This window comes from Petaurus breviceps, unplaced genomic scaffold, assembly GCF_028583685.1.
Source record: "Petaurus breviceps papuanus isolate PSGF00001 unplaced genomic scaffold, PetGlider_PUasm1.0 178, whole genome shotgun sequence".
NCBI lineage: Eukaryota > Metazoa > Chordata > Mammalia > Diprotodontia > Petauridae > Petaurus > Petaurus breviceps.
In genome coordinates, this window is record NW_027185777.1 from 1,942,556 (window position 1) to 1,966,319 (window position 23,764).

Genomic DNA, 23,764 nt, shown 5'->3' on the forward strand with positions numbered 1-23,764 from the left:
AATAATCATAATAAAAGGAGAATATTTGAAGTTAATAAAAATAACCTTCATCAATCAAGGAGGTTTTATTCTAGAACCATTCATTCATTTTGTAGATAAAGGAGAAAATGGTTTAAGTTTTCCCATTCTCAGTTTCTGTGACCTCAATCCTATTCTTTAGAATAATAAACATCACTGTAAAAATTTTCATATCATCATGTTCCCAGGCTGTGCTTGATTTCTATTTTCTCTGAGAGAAGGGCTTGGCTTCAGTAGCTCTAAAAAAAACCCAAGCAATATTAAATAATACAACAGATTTGTATAAATGCATTATCAAAAAATGTCCTGTACATTTCTTTCTGATGCATAAAGTATGAATAACTGCTTCACAAAACTTATCCTTGCCTGGGGTAGGAACATCTTTTTAGGTTTTGTATCCTGTCTCTGCATAGTTAAGGAATAAGGAATGTCAAGGTACATGTCAATGAAATTCAGTGGTTTGCATCAATGAAAAGGATCTTTTTAAAAATAGCTTTTTGAAGCCCTTAGGCTGATTGCATCAAACATGAGAATCTGATAATGCATATCCATTACCAATATTACTGGATTTTGTGTAATTTTTCCTCAATTAAGAGTTCAACTGATGGAAAATATGAAATGCTTTCTTACTTAATTTTTTGGGATAATTTCTCTTCTGCATGTCTAGATCTAAGTAAACTTTTATATTCAGTCACCGCAACCTCAATAAACTCTAGAGGAATAAGGAATATGAATAATAAATTCACAGAGCTTATTCCAATCTTGCCCTTTTCCATTTTGTATTTTTTCCCTTTGGTACTTTATGTAGGTTGGATCTATCCATGTAAAATTAGGTGGAGAATTTAGGCAATTATCTGCATAACTCAGTCAAAAATAAAATGATGTTTATATCTGAAATGTCCAACTAATTATATCAGTTCATCACTTTGTTTTTTGTGTGTAGACACAATTTCTAATTCAAATGAACTTCTTACCTTTCCTATAATTCAAAACCTTTCCTTTACTGCCTCCTCTTATTTCTCCATCATCTCCAATATCATCATTTCTCATATTTCACTGACTTGAAGTCTAGACATGCGATTCATTTCTCTTCTTTCATTATCACCCAAATCACTGACCAATGCTTCTGGAATAAGACTACCTTTATCTGATAATATTTCTCAAAGTCAATTAAGGTCCCATTGTAATGACTCCAAATAATTTCTTCCTATTCTCTCTTTCCTTCAGTTCTTTAGAGAATAAAATTACCCTCATCACTCCAACAAGATATCTTATACCTTTGGCTTCTCCCAGTTTAATTCTGAATTTTCCTGAATGTCACATTATCAACAATTCTCCTAATTTTTTTTTCTGTTTTCTTTCTTATAAACTCATATTTTTGTGGTGCATTTCACCAAAATCTACATATATATGTATAGTACATTTCAATTAGGAATAAATAACTCTAAGACACCTAACACTTAAGATGAACATTTTTTAAACAATAGAAGCAAAGACCTCCAATTATTCATATTCTAATTTACTTATTCACAGAGGAAATAAAGTCTTCTGAAAGAGTCTATCCTTCAAATGGAAATGAATCCTTTAGTAAGAATATTTACCTAGAAAGTACAGTTTACATATGATCCTTTGTCAGTTGATCTGTGAAAACAGCATTGGCACAGAAAAATAGTGAATGTAACTCCATTCCATAACACTCTTAATTATCTGCTGTCAATAAAGGAAAAAAAGGACTGGACTATCTCTGCTTGAGTACTGTTAAAAAAATATGGAAAAGCAGTAAGGAAAAAGATCATAGTAAATGATAAGATATTACTTTATTTTAAATTAAAAAGTTCCAAAAATAGGGAAAAGAGAAGAAATTCTGCTCTTCATTCATGACAAGGAGAAGAAATTATGCACCCTAGAAAGATTCAAATTATCCACCAAAGGAAATTTTCTTCTCTGGGACAATGGATTGTACTTCAGTGGGTTTAAGACAGACTCCCTTCCCCCCACCCCAAACTCCATAAGTGATATATGGAAGCTAAGAAAAGGATCCTCAACATCTTATTGATATTTTGCATTAACTTTGATTATTTGGAACTCAATGTCAATGAGCATTTATTAAGCTCCAACTATGTACCAAGGATTGTGCTAAGTACTGGGGATGCAAAGAAAGATTTAAAAAAAGATAAAAAAGAAAGATGAAAAAAAAGATTTAAAAAAAGCCCCTGATCTCAAGGAGTTCTCATGGGAGAGAAAATATGCAAACAGTTATGTGCAAACAAGGTCAGTTGGAGATAATCAACAAAAGGAAGGCACTAGCATTATGGAGGATTGGAAAAGGCTTCTTCCAGCCGGTAGGAATTTAGCCCATACTTCAGGGAAGCCAATGAAGCCAGGTGGCATGATCTGCTCTTCATACTGTAACTTCATACCCTGATCCCATCATAAAAATGCAAAGAAGAATTCACCATAGGGAACTGAGTGAAGTTATTGGTAGCAACTAGTTATAACATATGTGGAATGTAGAGTGAGAATCAGGGATGGCAGATGGACAGCCAGAATGTTATCCTGTTATCTCTGAAATATTAAAACAATTAGTGGAAGGCTTCTGGCATTTTGGATAAATCCTCTGTGACAGACTTATGAAAAGACAAAGACAAAAATTGCATAGGATGAGAAGATGTGGAGGAATTAGGACCTGTACTGGTGGAGTGAATGCCCTTGGGGATGAGATAACAGCTCACCGGAAGTATTCCTGATATATCATTTCCTAAGGAGATTACTGCAGCAAGGAGGGCATTTCCAGTCATTCTAATCTAGATCATCTAATCTAGGACCTCGATGTCTCTGGAGGAGAAAATGAGGCTGTTGACTTTGCACAGCCCTCCCTCACTTAAATCCAATTCACTTGAAAGTCATAGCATTACCTTCTTGATGTCATGGTTCTCTTCGAGAATGAAGGGCAAACAACAAGTAAAGCAAGCAATCACCCACTAAATCTCATTAGTAAGTGACCAGAGGTGGCTTAGTGCATAGAGGACTGGGCCTGGAGTCAGAGATGCTAATCTTCATAAGCTCCAAACTGGCCTCAGACACTTCCTAGCTGTGTGACCCAGGACAAGTCACTTAACCCTGTTTGCCTCAGTTTCCTCATTTGTAAAATGAGCTGGAGAAGGAAATGGCAAACCTCTCCAGTATCTCTGCCAAGAAAACCCCAAATGGGGTCACAAAGAGTTGGACATGACTGAAAATGACTGAACAACAACCAAATGAAGACATTTGTCATCTACAATGACAGCTCTGTAAAAAAAAAAAAGCAACAACACCTAATTGTCAAATTTTCTCTAGTGTGCAATCTCATCCTTATAATTCTTAATATGCAATAATAGAAAATGGCAATATATATTCATTATAGGAGGTTAATAAGAAAATAGTCATAAAATGCTCAATAATCTTTGTGACAAGAAACTCAAAAAATCATAGACCAGAAGGAATTTAGATAAGATGTTTTGTATTGTTTAAATAAAAGTGAGTAGTTATTTTGAGGGCCTTGAAAATTTCCCCAGGTCTAAAAAGACAGAAAGACAACAAACAATAATGGCATCATGCTTAGGTCATAAGGCTCTGGCACTTCTCTGCTCAGTCTACTCTGTCTGTGGATAAACATTCTAAATGACAGACGAAGCAATGATGTAGCACGTCTACATCAAGTTTTCTGATGGGCTGATTATATTTTTCTTCATGTAATATTTGTCTTTCTTTTGTAACATTTGCTATTATATTTAAAAACCGTCGGACTACAAGCTAATGGTACTGCTTCTTGTCTTTCTTTGTATCTCCAGTGCTTAGCACTGTGTCTGGCCCATAATAAGCAATAAGTGCTTGTTGATTGACTGTTGACCGTCATAATAGATTCTTGCATCTGGTACCCTGTTACATCTTAGAAGTGGGCAATTGGATAATGCATTGGATAGAGCACCAGACCTGGAGTCAGGAAGACTCATCTTGCTGAGTTCAAGCTCAGCCTCAGATACTTATTAGCTGTGTGATCCTGGACAAGTCACTTCACCCTCTTTGCCTCAGTTTCCACATCTGTAAAATGAGCTAGAGAAAGAAATAGCAAACTACTCTGTCATTAAAACCCCAAATGGGATCTTGAAGAGTTGGATGTGACTGAATAACAATAACAAACCAATGAGATGAAAAACTGAAGGCTCAGAGTTGTAATTATGCCTAAAGCTGTAAAAATATTAGGTCCCTGTGAATAACGAATCCTGAAAAGCAGTGACATTCTTTGAATTTGCACTATTTGAAGTTAATTATATGTAAAATATTGTAATTGGTTCCAGCCCAATGGAAATATGCCATGAAAATTTAGGTAATGCAACCTCTTAATGAAATTCATCCAGATTCAGCTGTACTACTTTAATGATCTTTAGCAGAAATATCCTGAAAGTTAACAAAATAAAGATTTTCCCCATGAAGATAATGACAAAAAATTAGAAAGTGGGTTGAAGCTGAACAGGAGATGAAGTGGTCATTACTGCAGAAACAGGAGAATGTTTTGAGTAAACTGACAAAAAAAAGATCTCTCTAAAGCAGAGCTTCTGAACCTGGGGTCTGTGAACTTGTTTTTTTTAAAAAAATGTATTTTATGAGTCAATCATTCTGGAAAGCAATTTGGAACTATGCCCAAAGGGTTATAAAACTGTCCATACCTTTTGACCCAGATTTCTAGGTCTACATCCCAAAGAGATCATAAAAATAGGAAAAGGATCTGTGTGTACAAAACTATTTATAGCAGCTCTTTTTGTTGTGGCAAAGAATTAGATATTGAGAGGATATTCATCAATTGGGGAATGGCTGAACAAGTTGTGGTATATGAATATAATGGAATACTATTGTGCTATAAGATATGATGAGTGGATAGATTTCAAAAAAACCTGGAAAGACTTATATGAACTGATGCTGAGTGAAATGAGCAGAACCAGGAGAACATTGTACACAGTAACAGCCACATTGTGTGATGACTGACTTTGATAGACTTAGCTCTTCTCAGCAATGCAAGGATCTAAGACAATTCCAAAAGACTCACAATGGAAAATGTCATCCACATCCAGAGAAAGAACTTTGGGTCCTGAATACAGATGGAAGCATAACTATTTGCTCTACTTTTCTTTTGTTGTTTTGTTTTGTTTCTTCTTTCTTGTGGCTCCTCTCATTAGTTCTAATTCTTCTTTAAATCATGACTAATGTGAAAATGTGTTTCATATAAATGTATAAGTAGAGCCTATATCAGATTGCATGCTGTCTTGGGGAGGGGGAAGAAAATTTAAAACTCAAAATCTTATGGAAGTGAATGTTGAAAACTAAAGATATGTTATAAAACTTTTTACATATGATTAAAATAACTATTTAACAGAATTAAGTTCCTTTATAATCCTATATGTTCTATTTTATGAATTTAAAATTATTACCCTAAGAAGAAGGGTCCATAGATTTTACCAGACTGCAAATGTCTGGTGTGACACAAAAATAATTCAGAGCCCCTGCTCTAATTTAAATCAATTATTTTATTGAGGAAGAAAAACAATTTTGGAGATAGCTAGTTCAATCTTTGATTTTGAAACTATAATCTGCTTCCAGGAAGGTATGTAGGAATGTAGCTATAAACCAAAGATTGTTGAGCAGAGTAAGTCCCTAGGTATGTCCTGGGTTCCATTTCCTTCATTTACTCCTAAACATAGTATAGATAGCTTCAAACTTACAAATGAATGATAAGATCAGAGATTTAAAACTAAAGGGGACCTTAGAAGTCATGTAGTCCAACCCTCTCATTAGATAGATGAGGAAACTGAGTGTCAATGAAGTTAAGTGACTTGCCCAAGGTCACACAGTTGGTACGTGGTAGAGTTGAGATTCTAACTCAGATCTTGTGACTTTAAGCTCAGTGCTGTTTCTACTGTGCCACCCTTATATACTGCTACATGGTTTATACAATTTTCCTCAAAAAAAAGCATTGATATAAATATCACAAGTATTACTTATCCCCATCTTGCATATCAGGAAGGGGAGTGATAGAGAAGGTTGGTGACTTGTCCAAGGTCCCCCAGCTAGTTATCACAGTAAAAGCCTAGGTCATTTAACTCAAGTCTGGTGTTCATTTCATTATGCTACAATGTAATCCAATTGTTTGAAACTTAGAATACAATTTTCCTAAAAGCAGTGCTATTAATGTTGATTAGGTTTTCAATCCATCCCATACAAACCCATTTTATATATAATTAACCTTCATCTATTTTGTAATGTTCTCATAGAACCCAAACACCACTGATAACAAGGTTTCAGGGCTCCAGATTGGTATTCCAGGAACACACATCTCTCTTTACTAATTCTGCAGTGAGGTCAGGGACTCTCCCGATATCAGTCCAGCAGTGGTGACTCTCATTACCTGAATCAAAAAATCTAGGAGATTAGTGGTTGAAGGGTTGGGTTAGGTATGGATCAGAAGAAGCTTCAAAGGTAAGATCATGAAGATCTATAAAAGTATTGAGGGGCATTTGGTGATGAAAAATCCTGGGAAAGCAGTGCTAGAGATCAGCATGAGACCACTGTATGTCTTGTGACTAGGGAAAAGGAGACAGAGAGAACAATGGGATTGATAAAAAAAAAGAAAAAAGAAAATTAATAGGGGGAAAAGACAGTAAAAGACAAAACTTTGCTACTTGTAAAATTTGCCTTTGGCCATGGTGATAGATAGCAAGTGTGCCATTATCTTAATACTAATATGTAAGGTGGCAAATGTCAGTTTTCCCTAATTCTGTTCAGTTCTCCCAGGACAGTGAACTAATCTAATGTTACTTTACTAAATAAGTCTGATTGACGTCTCAATTCGTTTTCATTTCATGAAATATTTTATGTGCAAAACTCTATGGTAAGTAGTAGGAATATTAAAGGAGTATCTCTAGGAATTGATAGTCTAATAGATTGTAGAAGACATGCTGTTCAGTCATGGATGACTCTTTGTGACCCCATTTAGGGTTTTCTTGGCAGAGATACTGGAGCGGTTTGCCATTTCCTTCTCCAGCTCTTTTTATAGATGAGGAAACTGAGGCAAATAGATCGAAGTCACTTGTCCAGGGACACATAGCTAGTAAGTGTCTGAGGCCAGATTTGAACTCATGGAGATGAGTCTTCCTGACTCCAGGTCTGGTACTCTATCCACTGGAACATCTAAATACCTTCTTGGAAAGATTAGTACTTCCCAAATTATGATCTTCCCTATATAATCCTCCTTACTTTCTCACTTGGAAGAATGGAAAAGGGGAAGAAAAAAGGGGACGTGGATTGATGGATTAGGGCTATTCCAACTCCCATTTTATAGCTGCATAAATTAAGGCCTGGAGAGGTTAGGTGACTTGCCTAAGGCCAGAAAAATACTAATTGGCAAAGACAGAATTTGAATTCAGATCCTCTGACATTGTTTTTGATACCTTAATATGCTGTCTCCATATTTGGACAACAGACCACCCCTCTCTTTTCTCTCTACTATCAGTACAGACTAATGTAGCATTTATAAAGATCTTAATTATAATAACAGTATATGTAGTACATTTATATATCACTTTCAGGTTTGCAAAATGCTTTCATTTCACCTTCTGAGGCAGTCATTCAATGCTTATGATCAAGTATTGAAAGCAGGCTCCATCTTACTTTTTCTTTTCTATTCCCAATGCTTATATCTGCAACATAATTTTTGCACATGGTAAATGCTTCATAAATACTTTTTCTTTCATTAATTCATACATTATCTCTGTTTGACAAGTGAAGAAAATGATGCACTGAGAGGTTCGGTAACTTTTTTATGATCATAAACTATTTAATGTCCCAGGCAAGATTTGAACCCAAGTCTTTTGGCACCATTTCACTCCTCTATTACAACATACTGCTTCATATTTATGGAACTTTTGGAAGAAGAACCATACGTGAATGCTGTGAATCTGCTCTACTCTGTTTATCTAGTTAGGGAAATTTGTAAATGTATTCTATCTGAGAGAGCTAATACCAACCAATAGTGACAAAAATTGGTGCTTGAAGACTTAGTTTTTAATAATGTAGAGCACAGGGGCAGCTAAGTGGCACAGTAGTTAGAGTATTGGCCCTGGAGTCAGGAGGACCTGAGTTCAAATTTGTTCTCAGACGCTAGCTGTGTGACCCTGGGCAAGTCATTTAAACCCAATTGCCTCCAAAAATAAAATATCATAGAACACAAACTTTGAACTCCCCTGAGCATCAGAGCTGCTTCCAGTCCTTTGTCTCTTTGTTCAGAGGACTATATCATTGTGAAGAGAAACAAAGATTGAGCTAGTAGCAGCAAAAATTGACAAAAAGCATTAATTTAGAACGAACATGAAATTTAACCCTGGGACCACTGCTCTAGAAAATTCCATTTCATAGAACCATAACCGTGGATCTGGAAGAAGCCTTAGAAGTCATTGGGTCCAACCCTTTCCTTTTATAGTGAGGAAAATAAGGCTGAGAGACTTGCTTAGAGCTATACAGTTGTTAAGTGTCCAAGGTAGGATTTGAACTCAACATTTCCTGACTCAAGCCCAATGCCCCCCAGTTACCTAATATGTGATGTAAGTGAAGCTTTACTCTACTTTTATGCAACCCTTATCAAAATTCCCGCTATTAAAATCACCATAGTAGTTTTGTGATGGAGATGCTTCACTACAGTCTGAGCTCAGAATTAATTTGTAAGGTGTGACTAGCAGGTAATTTGAGGAAATTACCTATAGTGTCTCCCATTGAAATTGGCTATATTTGGGGCGGCCAGGTGGCTCAGAGAGTAAGAGCACCGGCTCCAGTGTCGGGATGACCTGGGGATCCCAAATCTGGGCTCAGATACTCAGCACCACACCCAGAAATAACTGGCTGTGTAACCTTGATCAAGTTACTTAACCCCAATTGCTTTAAAAAAAAAAAGAAATTGGCTATATCTGAAAGTCATTGACTTAGATAAAATACTAATGGATTTTGAGGGAATAAGGATGCACTGTATCAAGAAAATGTTGGTTGCTGTGAGTGATTTGAGGGTAACTGTATTTATTTTGGATACATGGTTTCCCTGGTAGAATATAAATGCCTGGACATCAGGGAGGGTATATAATTTTTGTCTTTGTATAACCAGTGTGTAGCATAATTCCAGACACATTTTCAAAATTTTAGTTCAGATCCCTGATTTCAGTGAGGTTTAAGAAATGGTGAGGAAATTCCCTCCACCAATGCAAAGCACCAACTTCTTTGCAGTTTCTAGTTTCAGAGGATTTCTTAGAGCATAGAGAGGTTAAGTGACTTATCTAGGTCACACAAACCATGTTGTTCAAAGTCAAGACTTGAATTGAAATCATCCTGACTTGGAGAGACCAGCTCTCTATATACTACAGTGCACACAGTGCCTCGGTGCCTTAGGCTCTTAGATGACAGACTCAAAGCCCCTTAATATTTTGCTTGTCCACCTCTGTACATGCTCCAGGTTTTTGGTGTCTTTCCTGAATTGTGGCTTCATTCATTCAACATGAATTACTATGACTTCCTAACCTGTTGACTGACTAAAGATTATTTTTGGCATCATGGTGAAAGATGGATTGGAGAAGGAAGAGAATAGGCAGGAAGAATAGTCAGGAGACTATAACAATAGCCAAACAGGAAGTGAAAGGGATTATGTGAGTGATTATTACCCAATAGCTCTTAAGGAAGTAAATGTTCATCAACTCATTAAAGAAGAATTCATAGAAATTGGCCAGTGAATGGGTATGGGGACAGACTGAGGAATGGTGAGACAGTCAGTCAGAAAGCAATTATAAAACACCTACCATGTCCTAGGCACTGGGCTAAAAAAACAAAATGACCCCCATCCTCTGGGAGTTTACAGTCTAATGAATGCAGGAATAAAATTTAATAAGCTTCTACTATGTACAAAGCCCTGTACTAAGCACTCAGGATACAGATAGGAAAGTAAGATAGTACCTGCTCTCAGTAGACAATTATCTACAAAGATAAATAGAGGAAAAATTGGGGATAGTCTCAGAGGGAAGGTGCTAAGATTATGAGGCCTGGGAAGGGTTTCTTGCAGAAGATGGGTTTTAGCTGAGATTTGAAGGAAGATGGGAAGCCAGGAGGCAGAGATGAGGAAGGAGAGGGTTCCAGTCACAGGGCAGAAGGGGCAGACTGTCAGGGGACATGCCTAGAATCAGGAGAAAGAGCAGGGGGAAGAGAAAAGGAAAAGGGAAGAGTGGATGATGACTGAGGTTTCCAGTCTTTGTGATTGGAAGAATAATGGTGACCTCAACAGAAACATGGAAGTCGAGCGAAGAACCAAGTTTATTCAGTACAGTCACTGTATTGGTTTTGAGATGGAGATGTTTCACTACAGCCTGGTCTCAGAATTAATTTGCAAGGTGTGGCTGACAGCTAGTTTACTGTGTCATGTCTCCCATTGATACTAATTATATTGAAAGCAATTGACTTAGATAAAATATTAATGATCTAGAGTTTTTGGGACATATTAACTGACTCCAATCAACTTGGGTGATTTGACTGATCGAAGAGCAAATATTTGTTAAGATAGCTAGTAAAATGTTCCCAGAATGATCAGTTCAGTGATTTCATCTTGTCACAGGGTATAAATGAGTTCAGTGATTTTTTTTAGGACTAAGAAAAAGGCACAGAAGTTTTGCATGGGAGAAACGACAGGCTATTAAGACAAACATGGCTGGATTTTTAGCAGGGCCAGCACCATGGATACACAGAAGAGGGAGTGACCCAAGAGTACTTCATTTTTATCTTTGCCCCTGCTTCTTTCTTCCAGCTCCTCTGCTTGAAAATGAAGCCAAGCAGTTCATTACAATAAGGCAGGAGAGAAAGCTGCTGGCAACTCTGTCACCATGGCAGCGGCATCTGGAGAACATGTAAAATGCATTATTCCAGGAGCTGAGAAGCTTGATTTCTGAATTTGTACTGGGAGGCTGGGTTGTCTGGGGGATATAAAATCAATTCTCTTTAAACCCTTGGATTATGTGCAATGCCATTGTCCTTGGAAGAAGGGAACCAGAATATTAAATCCTGACATGCCTTAAGGATGGTCAGTACCAAGTAAATAGAAAGCCAGTCGAAAAGGAAGAAGGAATGGAGGTTAGGACTATGAGTTTGAGGTTCCTGAATGCCTTGGGAGCACATTATGGACACTTCATAAATAATGATGGGTTTTGAAAGAGAAGAATGAAGTTGTGGATTTTAAAGATGGATAGAGATAAAGTGTGAGGTGATTAAAAATCCTTGTTTCCCCTAAATAGCTTTATATTTTATCTGCCACTATTGAAAAAAAAAAACCCAACCAAACTCAGATTCTTGATATGAGGGTTGAATTTCATGGTCAAAAGACCAGAGTACAAATCTCAGCTCTGACATTTAGTAGTTGAGTGATACTGGGTAAGTCACCTAATTTTTCTGTGGTCCTTTCTTCCATGGCCATTATGATACTTGAAATCCAATCAAATACGACAAACACTTATTAAGACTCTAATACATGCCTGGTCCTTTGCTTGTTCATGGAGATACAAAAATAAGGTGAAAAATAGAATCTTCCCCCAGGGGTCTTATATTCTATCAGAGAACTATAGCATGTATAGCCATGGTTATAGATAGATATAGGTATGTGTATGTATGCATACATATGTCCCTATAATCATGCTATGTAAACACATACATGATTATCTGGGGTAAAAGGCAAGTCTAACAACCAGGGGCTCAGGAAACAACAAAAGCCTGTTAAGATCTCTTTGATCCTATCTCTGTTGTCCAGTGTTAGCTATTTTCCAAGTTTTGTGCCATCTGCATGTTTGGTAAGCCTGTCATCTATGGCTTTACAAAAGCCATTGACCAAAATGGTAAACATGGCAGCCTAAGCATAGATTACTGGGATTCTCTACTCAATATCTCTTTTTAAGCTGATATGTAACCATTAATGACTACCTTATGAGTCCAGCCATTCAAACAGCTCTTAAATCATCTGTTATACAGCCCACATGTCTCCATCATTTCTAAATCAATAACATGAAATATTTTATCTAATATTTTGTTTAAAATCTAGGTAAATTATCTACTACTATAGAAAAACTGCATTATTTCTCTGATTTACTGGTTTAGTAGCTGTAAAAAATATATATAAAAGGACATAAAGGTAGGCTCACATGACCTGTTTTTGATAAAGCCATGTTGGCTCTATATAATCGTTGCTTCCTTTTCTAGATGTCCAATTATCTCTATAACCTGGGGAACAGTCAGTCAAGGTTCAGTCCTAAGAACATATGCAGGGGATTCTTTTTGCTGACAACCCATGTAGAGGATTTGGTGAGCTTGCTTCTGATGTTCATAGTAATGTGTAATAGACATGCCTTGCCCCCAATTCAGAGCATATTTAGGTACTCTGTCATTATTTCCCATCTGTTTTCAATATGGTGAATACAAGCCCTTTAATTTTATTTGACCTAACAAACAGGTTAAATTGCATTGTCTCTTTCCTGGTGGTGACTGAGAGAAGAAATGCCGTGAGCTCCTGAGTGAGAAGAGAGATGCCCACAGCTTTTACTTCCTCAGCTAGATATCCATATGGTCCATGGACACAAAGCCCTGATGTTTCTTCTGTCCCTGTTGATTTTAAGCAAAAGAGTATTGGAGAGAGAACAATCTCGTTAGTTTTGCAAGTTTGGAAGAGCCAGCAGAGTTTTCCAGTAGCTGATCCCAAAGAGCAGTGACTTCTGAGCCACAATCTGCTTGACCCATATCATCAGTGGATAGACCTAGCAGCCAAGACACCAGGTGTTTGCCGTAGGCAAAGGAGCAACCCATTAATTCTCTAGGCTGCACCTGAAAATTAATTCATTAGAAGGAGGAATGTATTCCGCATCCATTTTGAGTGTTAGCCCAATTTCTGCAGGGACCAAAGTGGTAAAGCAGAGCATGTGGCCCAAGTTGTGGGGAGTGTTTCTACTTCTGGTTTTGCTATAGCTTTTCAATAAATATCACTTTGTGAAAAGCTGGTTGATGTTAACTGCTTATTGGAGCTATCAAATAGTTAAATGAGACTGAGGAGATTCCAACAGGTATTGGCAAATGGTAACGGGGCAGTAGTCATTGGTGATTGAGATTGGGGGCTTGAGCTGATCATGTTAGAAGGACCCCACTAGATGCTAGTAAGATGTCCCCCAGAACCCTGAGAGGGGAAATGAGCACTGGGGTGTTGACCTATGAGGGGGCATGTGGTTTGGGAGAGTAAGTCTAGAACTGACAAGATATACCAATGTATCTCAGAGTTGTTTTTTTTGTCCTTTAGGAACTGAAGACAAGTTCATTTAGAAATTTGCAGGCTCTAGTCTTTTTCCTTCTATGAAAGCTAGGACAACATTCTCTAGTTTTGTGGTATCTCTCCCATACTCCACAATCTTTCATTTATGACTGACGGTGGCTCAGTAACCATGTTTGCCACTTCTTTCATTTCTTTAGGTGTAGTTCATTTAGGTTAGGTGACTTGAATTTACAAGGGCTGCTAGGTACCTTCATCACCTCTTACTATCTTAAAGATTAACTCCCCTTTAATCATTTCTATTCTGATATTTCCAGTGTACATATCATTCTCCTTGGCAGAGAAAACAGAAACAAAAGAACTGAGTAGCATTATTATTGACCCATCTACCTGAAGCATTGGTTCCATCCCTACTTTGATCTTTTCCTTTCTTCCAATATAGCTAACCCCCATTCCTCATCTTTTTGTTTTTCTTTCCTTTCCTTATCAATCGTGGCTCATTCTGGGCTTTAGAACACCTGGCACTCTTCCTATAGTACTGTTCTTCGTCTTTGTAGTCTTCCTCTGTTACCTCCTTTTGTTTTCTTCTTCTGTACATTTCTTTCTTAAAATTGAAGTTGGTTGGTTAGTTCTGTGGACATCCACATTCTTCTTTTCAGAAAACTCATTTTTCCTCTTTTTGTAATTGTTTCCCTTATTGTCTTCAAACTTTCATTCTTGACCTCATCTCTCCTGGATCAGTTTTCCCTATAGTCTTTTACTCAAGGAGATTCTTCTGTCTATCCCTCTTCTGAACCTTTATACTAAAATTCTGCATTACATTAGCCTATTCCCAGCATATCCTTCTTTATTACAAATTTTGAGAGAGAGTGGTCACTTACCCATAAAGGTTTCCATTATTTCCAACCCAGTAATAAGTTTTTTCTAGTTAGTGAGAACCACATCCAGAATATAAATTCACTTTGTATGTTTCTCTACCTTTTTGAAGGATGAAATTATCATCAAAGCAATCTATTCAATACTCTGTTTTTTTTTGTTGTTGGAGAAAGAGAGTTTGAATAAATGTTTGGAAAATCAAAGTTCCTTATCACCTTTCAACATACCTCTGTCATAGACTTTTGACCTGTTTCTTGAATCTTCAGCTATACTTTTTTTCTGTCCAGAGTCATGTACTCTGCTGACAAAGTCATTTATATTTTTCTATTCATCTTTACCAAATGTTCTCCATAATGCTTCCCCACAGTGGTTCCTGCATTTACTCACACAAATATGCCTTCTCTACATCCTGTTCCTTTTTAATAAGACAAAACGCCCAGAATCATATTCTAATAATGGGTTTTACCCCTTTATTATGACTTGTGGCTGGTTTGATTGTTTCCCCCACCCTTTTTCCAATTTGATGAATGGTGGCTAACTAAATCGACTAATTTATCATTTCAGGTCATGTAGACATAGCATAGATGAAGTCATTGGTGATTCGGGACTTCAGAGTTTTTGAAAGGTTTGCCTCAGAAAGCACTGGTGCAGGCATTTGTACAAATGTGAAGTTTCCAGTCAGTTATCTGGGCCAAGGCCTGTAAAGTTTCATTTCTGTTCCATGAAAATTGGCACCATGAGAATTGGGGAATGGGTAAGGGTGACTTCCAAAATTCTGGATGATATCACATGTTTGAGAAACCTCATCTTTATAAATGTGACCTGTTATTTCTAATTATAATGGGGTGAGCAGACATCTCCTGTTTTCTTTCAGTCTAAGTGACCATGTGGAAACTTGAGAGGAGCCAGTTTCCAGTCATGATGACTCAGGGGTTGGCATTGTGTGAGGATGAAGTCTCCTAATTGATTGAGGAGTGGGAAGAACTAATGATGTGGGGCCAGAACTAAATGGGTAAGCAAAAGTAGGCAAACAAACAAACCCTAAACTTTCTCTTTCCTTTGTGGCTATGGGCAAGGCATGGTTACTTTGTTCTTGTCCTGAGAGTGGGAGGGGTGAATGAGTATTATAAGCTGTAAGTGCCCAGGTGACTCAGTGAATTTTGAAGATCCAGAGGTCCCATCAGAGACCATGCCAGAGGTCCAAGGTGGGAGTAGCATCGACAACCAGAGCTGGCCCAGCCCAGTGGCCAACTGGATGGCTTGGCCCATCCCAGTAGCAGCTATGCCTAGTAGCTAAGCAATGTGTTCAAACTAGTCTATTAGTAGCCAAACCCAGTGAGGAACCAGCTCTTTAGGGGAGCAGCCTGTTTGACTTGGCTGAGCAGTGGAACACCTTGTCCATTACTTACTCTGTACTCTGTAGCAAACTTCATGGGGACTCTACAAAGGGATAAAAGGATTTCCAGTACCAGGAGTTGGGATATACCCCATGTGACAATCTGTTCTCTACACATGTGCTTCACTACCATGAATTTTAAGGTAAATCCCACTTTTCCAACAAACCCTGGGTGTACTGGTGAGAAACAACACCCACAGGTACAGTGTATCTCCAGTCCTAATTTTACTACTGAGCTCCAGCCCTACCCTGCCAGTCATCAATTCGGCATACCCCAAATTGGATAGGCATCCATAGGCATCTTCAACTCAAGCTGTGAAAAACAGAACTCATTATTTCTGCCCCTTCTTCCTCAACCTTTCTGCCTTCTCAGCTTCTCTGTCACTAAAAGGAGCCGCCATCTTCCCAGCTTCTCTGTCACTATAAGGAGCCGCCATCTTCCCAGTCACACAGGCTCACAACCTCAGGGTTATCCTCAACTTTTCTTTTGCACTCAACCTACATATCCAATCTGTTGCCGAGTCTTAGATACTCTAAGATTTTACAACATCTATCATATTGTCTCCTCTCCACTCACACTGAGCACACCATGGTTCAGGTCGTCATTTCCTCAGACCTGGACAACTCCAATAGCCTCCTACTTGGTCATCCTGCCTCAAGTCTATCTCCACTCCACTCCATTCCACAGCTGATGTGAGTGTTCTAAAGGTCAGGTCTGACCATGTTATCCCTTTATTTGATAAATTCCAGTGTTTCCAAGATTTGATCCTGAAAGATCAAATAGCAATTCTTTGTTTGGGCTTGTAAAGCCTTTCACAAACTGGACCCTTCCTATCTTCCCATTCTTCTTACTTTTGACTACCCTTGATGCATTCTTTTTATAACCTAGGTATACCAGTCTCCTTGTTGTTCCTCACATGACACTTCATCCCCTCCCCCTCACCTCTATGCATTTACCCTGACTGGCCACCATACCCAGAATGCTTTCCTTCTTTACCTCCAACTCAAAGTTTCCCCGTTTTTCTTCAGGATTATGTTCAATCCTTCCCAGGTTCCCTCAAGCATTACCTTTCATTTACTGTGTGTGTGTGTGTGTGTGTGTACACACACATACGCACATACATTCATGCATATATATGTCTTTGGTTCATAGTTATTTGCTTACTGTCCTCTCTATTAGACCATGAGGTCTTTGGAAGAAGAGGCTGTGTTTTTGCCTTTCTTGGTGTCCTCAGTGGTCAGTGTGGTGCTTGTCACACAGTAGGTGCTTAATAATTGTTCTTGAATTACTGAATGACTGCGACTCCAAATCCATCACTCTTTTTCAAACTTTTTGAGGCATCTAGTTAGCACAGTGGATAGAATATTGAAATAAGACTGAGAAAGATATGAGTTCAAATTCAGCCTCAGATACTACTAACTGTCAACCTGGGTAAGTCATTTAGACTCTATTAGTTTCAATTTCTTCATCTGTAAAATGGGACTTACGATAATTACTATATAAATATGAGCTATTATTGTTGTTAATCTACTGTGTATATCATGTGGTATCTGATTTCTAAATATTATTCAGCTTATAGCAGGGCATGTTATTAAATTTATCAATTCATATTTAGGAGCTAATCGCTTTGCAATATTTTGATGACACCATTCAAGTTAAACAGAAATAATCTAAGGTATTTGGTTGTTTAGGGTGTCATTACAAATTTTCTGTACCTATTATCCTGAGAGTTTTTTTTCTCCTTTATAATTATTTGAGAAGCAGGTGTGCCATAATGGTCAGAGAGCTGGTCACAAAGTCAGGAAGAGCTAGGTCAAGTTCCATCTCTGTCACATACTGGTGGGATGGCCCTGGGCAAGTCACTTATCTCTGTGCCTCTGCCATCTTTATAAGCTGCAAAGTAAGTGCCAATCTACCTCAAGGAGGAAATTCCCCACTTAGATGAAATCACAGATTCAATTAAAAAAATAAAATAAAATAAGTAAGGAGTGATTAGTATTATTAACATAATAACAGTAGCAATAGAAAGCAGATCATTTTTTTTGTAGGAGTTTCATAGGATTCAACAGCTTTTCTTGACTTTGAACCAGAAACTAGAAATCAATAACTTTCATACGTTCATAGAATTTCAGATTGGGAGGAACCTTAGAGGTCATGTAGGTCATCTCTTGCTTTTACAGGTAAGGAAACCTGAAAAGTGATTTGCCTAAGGACACACACAGCAAGCATAGACTTGGGATTCCAACCTAGATCTTGTAACTCCCTGAATCTGTAATTCTTTCCATTATATCATATTGTTTGTCAGTAAATTTAGAAATTGTGATAGCCCATGTCTTGTGAGCTTGCTGTAGCTCACTTTATATCTTTTCCCATATTTTAAAATTTCTTTGTTTTATTCTTTTTGGGGGATGAAAATAAAGACCTTCCTAGTTAGTAGCTGTCCTAGATATAGTAAATATTCTCACCAGCAGGAATGCAAATTCTGGCATATGACAGGGCTTAATAAATGTTTACTGACTGAGTGATTCTTCTTGACTTTCCTATCCACGATTTGCTCTTTCTCTTCCTTTTCCTTGTTGCAAAGCACTGAATGGCCTTTTCTTTGTTGATAATCAATCAATAACAGAAGCACAAAGCATCTTCAGCCTTGGTAACTAATCTTCCCAATCCTTGACAAGCTGTTAAAGGCTCTGACATCTCCTAACCTTTAAAATGTCAAGACTTCATGGTCTTGTCAAGATGGTGCAGAGGCTGTGTCTATATACTATAAAGTAAAGTGGAGACTGATTACAAAGTAAGTTAGATCGGTGTAGTGAGTGAACCTCTGGGGTCTGTTAGAACAGTTACTTCCCCTAATTGTCTCCACCAATCACATATCTTAGATAATTTCTTTTGTACTGCCTTGGAGAGAGTTAACTAGTGAAATGGTTGCCATAGTTGGTTAACTGGGTTGTTGCATTTCCATAATAAATAAATTTCATAAATTTATTTAAATAAATAAATTTCATAAAGATACTTAATATTTTTGGTGTGAGAGTATTGGGGTTTATTAATAATTGATTCATTACTTTCAAATAGAGGAATAAAACAACGAGGAAATACTAAATATTTCATTATAAACTAAGATCTTTCTTAAATCCTATAAATGAGTCAAATATCATGGTTTTAATATATAAAGGCTTATATAGAAAGCCCTCGATTGTGCCCAATCTATAGTGTATGTACTTTCAGGACATATTAAATAGGTCATTATGTATTTGGTCATGCAGGATCGTTTACTAGCCAGTTAGTCTATTAAAAAAATATATTCCTTAATTTCCTTAGAAAAAGTCTGATGAATACTGTGGGCGAAAAAAGAATCAGCCCGGCTTAAAGCTTATGTGGATTCTCACAACGTGGGCACAGTCACACATGCGTACAAAGCTCCTTCGCTAGTGTTTTCCCTCCGCCATGCCCTGGAATTCAGCTCCTTTTGTCTCCCACTGGTGTTAAAATGGTGACTGTCACACAAATGTACTGAAGCCCGATCACCTCAACAGATTGCGACAATGCATACATACCCCTTGAAGAGTCAGAGTGTCTTTGTTTTCTCGATTCTGCAGCTGTGTAACAAATAGTCTGACAGATTTCAACCTTCACGCATCTGTTTTTTGACATGATGAATCTTCCTCGTTATCTTTTCATTATAAAAGGGAAAAGATCGCAAGTTTGCTGGTTGAGCGGGTAGCTCCTTTCACAACAGGACTTTAGCTGGAAAAAGGATCTGTTTCCGCAGCGTTAGGGAGTTTGGTGAGGTGAATAATTTAGTCTGAAGGAGTGATATTTCGAGAGAAGAAATTTAAGTAAGGGTTTAAATAATGCAGATAATTTAGTGCTCTGGTGTTGGTTAACTTAAATATCTACAAGAAATACATCACATATTACCCTTTTCTCTGGTGCATTGTGGCATGCACAGATCACTGCAGCATGAAAGAATTGATGATTGTTCTACTTTTGCCTTAAGATATTTAAATATAGCAACTTCTAGCTACTCCAAGGTAACTTAATTTGATTTGGGTTCATATGTACTCAAATTAGAGATCAGAGGCCTCATTCCTATTTGGAATACTCCCTGAAAAGACCAAACAGTTTTACTATTAATTAATTCTTGCAAATGCATGTAGATCCTCATAAATAAGATCACAGTTAATAATACCTATCCCAGTGGAAATCACCGTCTCTCTTGGACTTTCAATTTTCTGTCATTCCATATGTCCTACTGCCTTCCTCCTTCCAAATCTATTCTTTCTTCCTATTGGGCATTGAGATGGCCAAGCCTAGTGGATAGTGTACTGGACTTGGAGTAAGGAGGACTGAGTTTAAATCTTCCCTCATACACTTGATAGTTGTGTGACCTTGGACAAGTCACTCAGTCTTGTGTGCCTATGTTTCTTCCTCTGTAAAAAGGGGATAATAGAATCTCCTCCCAGGGTTTTTGTGAGTGAGGATCAAATGAGATAATGTATGTAAACTCACATTACAAATATATTACATGTATTAAACTAACATTAAGCTTTGCAAACTTAAAAGCACTATATAAAGACTAACAATTATTATTAACCATTAATATCAATCATATCGGGGCAGCTAGGTGGTGCAGTGAATAGAGCACCAGCCCTGGAGTCAGGAGGACCTGAGTTCAAATGCAGCCTCAGACACTTAACACAAAAACTAGCCGTGAGACCTTGGGCAAGTCATTTAACCACAATTGCCTTGCCTTCCCCCTCTCTGCTCCCCCCCAATACTAACTGTATCTTTCAAATGTTAAAGAGTTGATCCTTGATGTTATAAGTATTAGAGCTTTAAGGGAATTTTCTGAGGGTGGTTCCTGGCAGTGAAATGATTGTTCATTCAGATGAGCAATCCTCATGACTTATTTGTTCTGCTACATGGAGTGAGTGTACAAGAAGCAGCCATGATTTGTTGAGCTCTGGGGAATTCACAAACAACATTTTCTCCTCAGGCTAAAAAACCTTCTATTCTTTGGGAGGGGACATTCATTAACAACTTGAACCCTAGGGTCGGAAGAGATCTCTGATTCTCCTGAAAAAACAGAGAAATTGTCCTCTCTGACACTGGAGGGAGGGATATATTTTTCAGTTTCATGCCTGCTTCAAAGATTGTTTCATAGAGTGTTGGTCCAAACATAGCCTATGATTTCTGCTTAGTCTGATTTATATAACACCCATGTGCAGGCTACAATCAATACTTTTCTGTTTATTTTTGGCTTTTTTTTTAATCCAAAGAAATTTTATTTTAAGGATGTAGCCCATATTTTGAGATAGCCTATAATGTGATCAATATGATACTATTATTTGCAGTTTGCACTTTCTGCTCTAAAAGGTTAGATGTTTAGTGTTTAGAATACTTTCTTCCTTTAAAAAATTCAATTGTAGGGGCGGCCAGGTAGCACAGCGAGTATGAGCACCGGCTCCAGTGTTGGGATGACCTGGAAATCGAATCCTGGGTTCAGATACTCAGCACCACCCCCAGAAATAACTGGCCGTGTAACCGTGAGCAAGTTACTTAACCCCGATTGCTTAAAAAAGTTCAATTGTATTTTCTTTTCAGTTATTACTTCTCATGTCTTTCCTGTCATCCATTGATAAGCCAAGAAAAACAAAACCCATTATAAATGCCTCTAGTCAAATAAAACAAATTCCCATGTTAGCCATGTCAAAAAAGAAAGAAAGAAAAAGGAAGAAAGAGAAGAAAACATGCTTTGGTTTTCACTCTGAGGCCATCAGCTCTCTATCTGGAGGTATATGGCATGTTTCATCATAAGTCCTTTGGAAATGTGTCTGGTCATTGTTTTGATCAGTTATTAAGTCTTTTGAAGTTGATTATCTTTATAATATTGATGTTATTATAATAAATTGTTCTCTTGGTTCTGCTAACTTTACTTTGCATCAGTTCATACAAGTCTTCCTAGGGTTTTTTGAAATCGTTTCCTTCATAATTTCTTAAACATAATAGCATTCCATCACATTTACATACCGTTTCTTGTTCAACTATCCCCCAGTTGAAAGGCATCTCCTCATTTTCCTTTTCCTTGCCAAAAAGACCTTCTATAAATATGGCCCTTTTCCTCTTTCTTTGATCTTTTTGAAGTATAGACTTAGTACTACTATTGGTATCGGTAGGTAAAAACGATATGTACAGTTTAATTCCTCTTGGGGCATAGTTCCAAATTACCTTACAGAAGGGGCGGACTAGTTCACAGCACCACCAATAGAGTCTTCGTGTACCTTTTTTCCCCACAGATACTCCAGCATTTCTCATTTACCTTTTTGGTTATCTTGGACAGTTTTATGGATGTGAAGTGAAACTTCAGAATTTTAAAATGTGTATTTTTCTAATTAGTGGTTTAGAACAGGGGTATCAAATACATGGTCTGCAGGCCAGTTTAAAATCCAATTGGGAAATAGTTAACAAAGTAAATAAAGATACCATAGCACATATATAATGTTAAATTATGTTTTCCTGAGAAAATATGTGGCTTGCAGCAATCTTTATGCTTGGTTTAGTGGCCCCTGTTTTGTTTTGCTTTGTTTTTGAGTTTGACATCACTGATTTAGAGCATTTTTTTTCATATGGCTACTGATAGTTTGGATTTCTTCCTCTGAAGACTGCTTGTTCATGTTCTTTGACCATTTATCAACTGGAAAATGGTTCTTATTTTTATGCATTTGGTTAAGTTCCCCATGTATTTGAGAAATGAGATCTTTATCAGAGAAATTTGCTACAAAGATTTTTTTTTTCTGTTTCTACTTTTCTTCTAATTTTTAGCAGCATTGGTTTTGCTTGTACAGAAATTTTTTAACTTTATATTATCAAAATTATTTACATGACCTACTCTGAACCTTTCTATTTTTAGTTTGGTTGTCAACTCTTCTTCCCATATCCATATATCTGACAGGTAATTTCTTCCATGTTCTGATATATTTTTACTGTCACCTTTTATGTATGAGTCATATACCCATTTTGAGCTTATCTTGCTATATGGTGTGAGATGTTTCTAGCTTCTGCCAGACTGCTTTAGAAATCTTTTTTTTTCATTGGAACCTCAGCAATTTTGGACTCTCCCTTTTCCCTCATCTCCTTCATCCAATTAGTTGTTAACTATCAACTCACTTATCTGTCTACATTTTAAAAATCATATAACCATCACCAGTTTCAGGGTTTCTTTTTACTTAGGCTTTTGTTCCAGGCTCCTAATTGACCTCTATGCCTCTAGTCTCTCCCTACTCCGATCCCTACTCCAATTACTAAAATAATATTTCTAAAGCACAGACCTGATTATTACTGCACAAAAACCATAAGTGCATTCCTTTTACTTATAGGATGAAATATATATTCTTTGGTACAGCATTCAAGGTTCCCTGCAAGGGGTTTCCAAATTACCTTTCTAGCCTTATTTCACAGCATTTCTCTGTAAACATTTTATATTCTAACCCATCTGGATTATGTTTGATTCAGTTCAACAAACATTTGTTAAATACCATATGCAAAGAACATAGAAAAGGGATTTAGGAGGATATGTATGAGAAATATTTTGTTTGAGTTAAAAATAACTGAACTGTGAGTTGTGACATAAAAAGGACAAAGAGAGACCATGGGGTGTGCATTATCCCATGAGGGGAAAGAAAAGAGATGGTGAGGAAGAGATGGTGGGTCATTCATTTATTCACTCCAGCTACTCGGTAACAACAGTGATCAAGGACAACTCATTTCTTGTTCAAAGCCAACAGAGAATGTTTGTGTGACAGAAACAGACACAGAGGAAGAGAAAGAGCAGAGAGGGGCCAATAAACCAGCCTTAGGATGGAAAAAAGGGGCAGGAGAAAAAATAGTACAGCTAACCACTTTTAATAGGCTTCTCTGTATGGCTGACAATGCCCTTCTAATATTTTAAATGTGTGAGCAGAAGATTGTTTTATAGGAATATACAAACATGCTAATAAAACCCTAAAGTATGAGCATCTCTCTCAAGGTTGCGGTGGGAATCAGAAGGCGATAGGCAGAGTTAAAAGCCAGAGTAGGCTGAAGATTAACCAAGCAAGAAAACCTCAGTGATGAT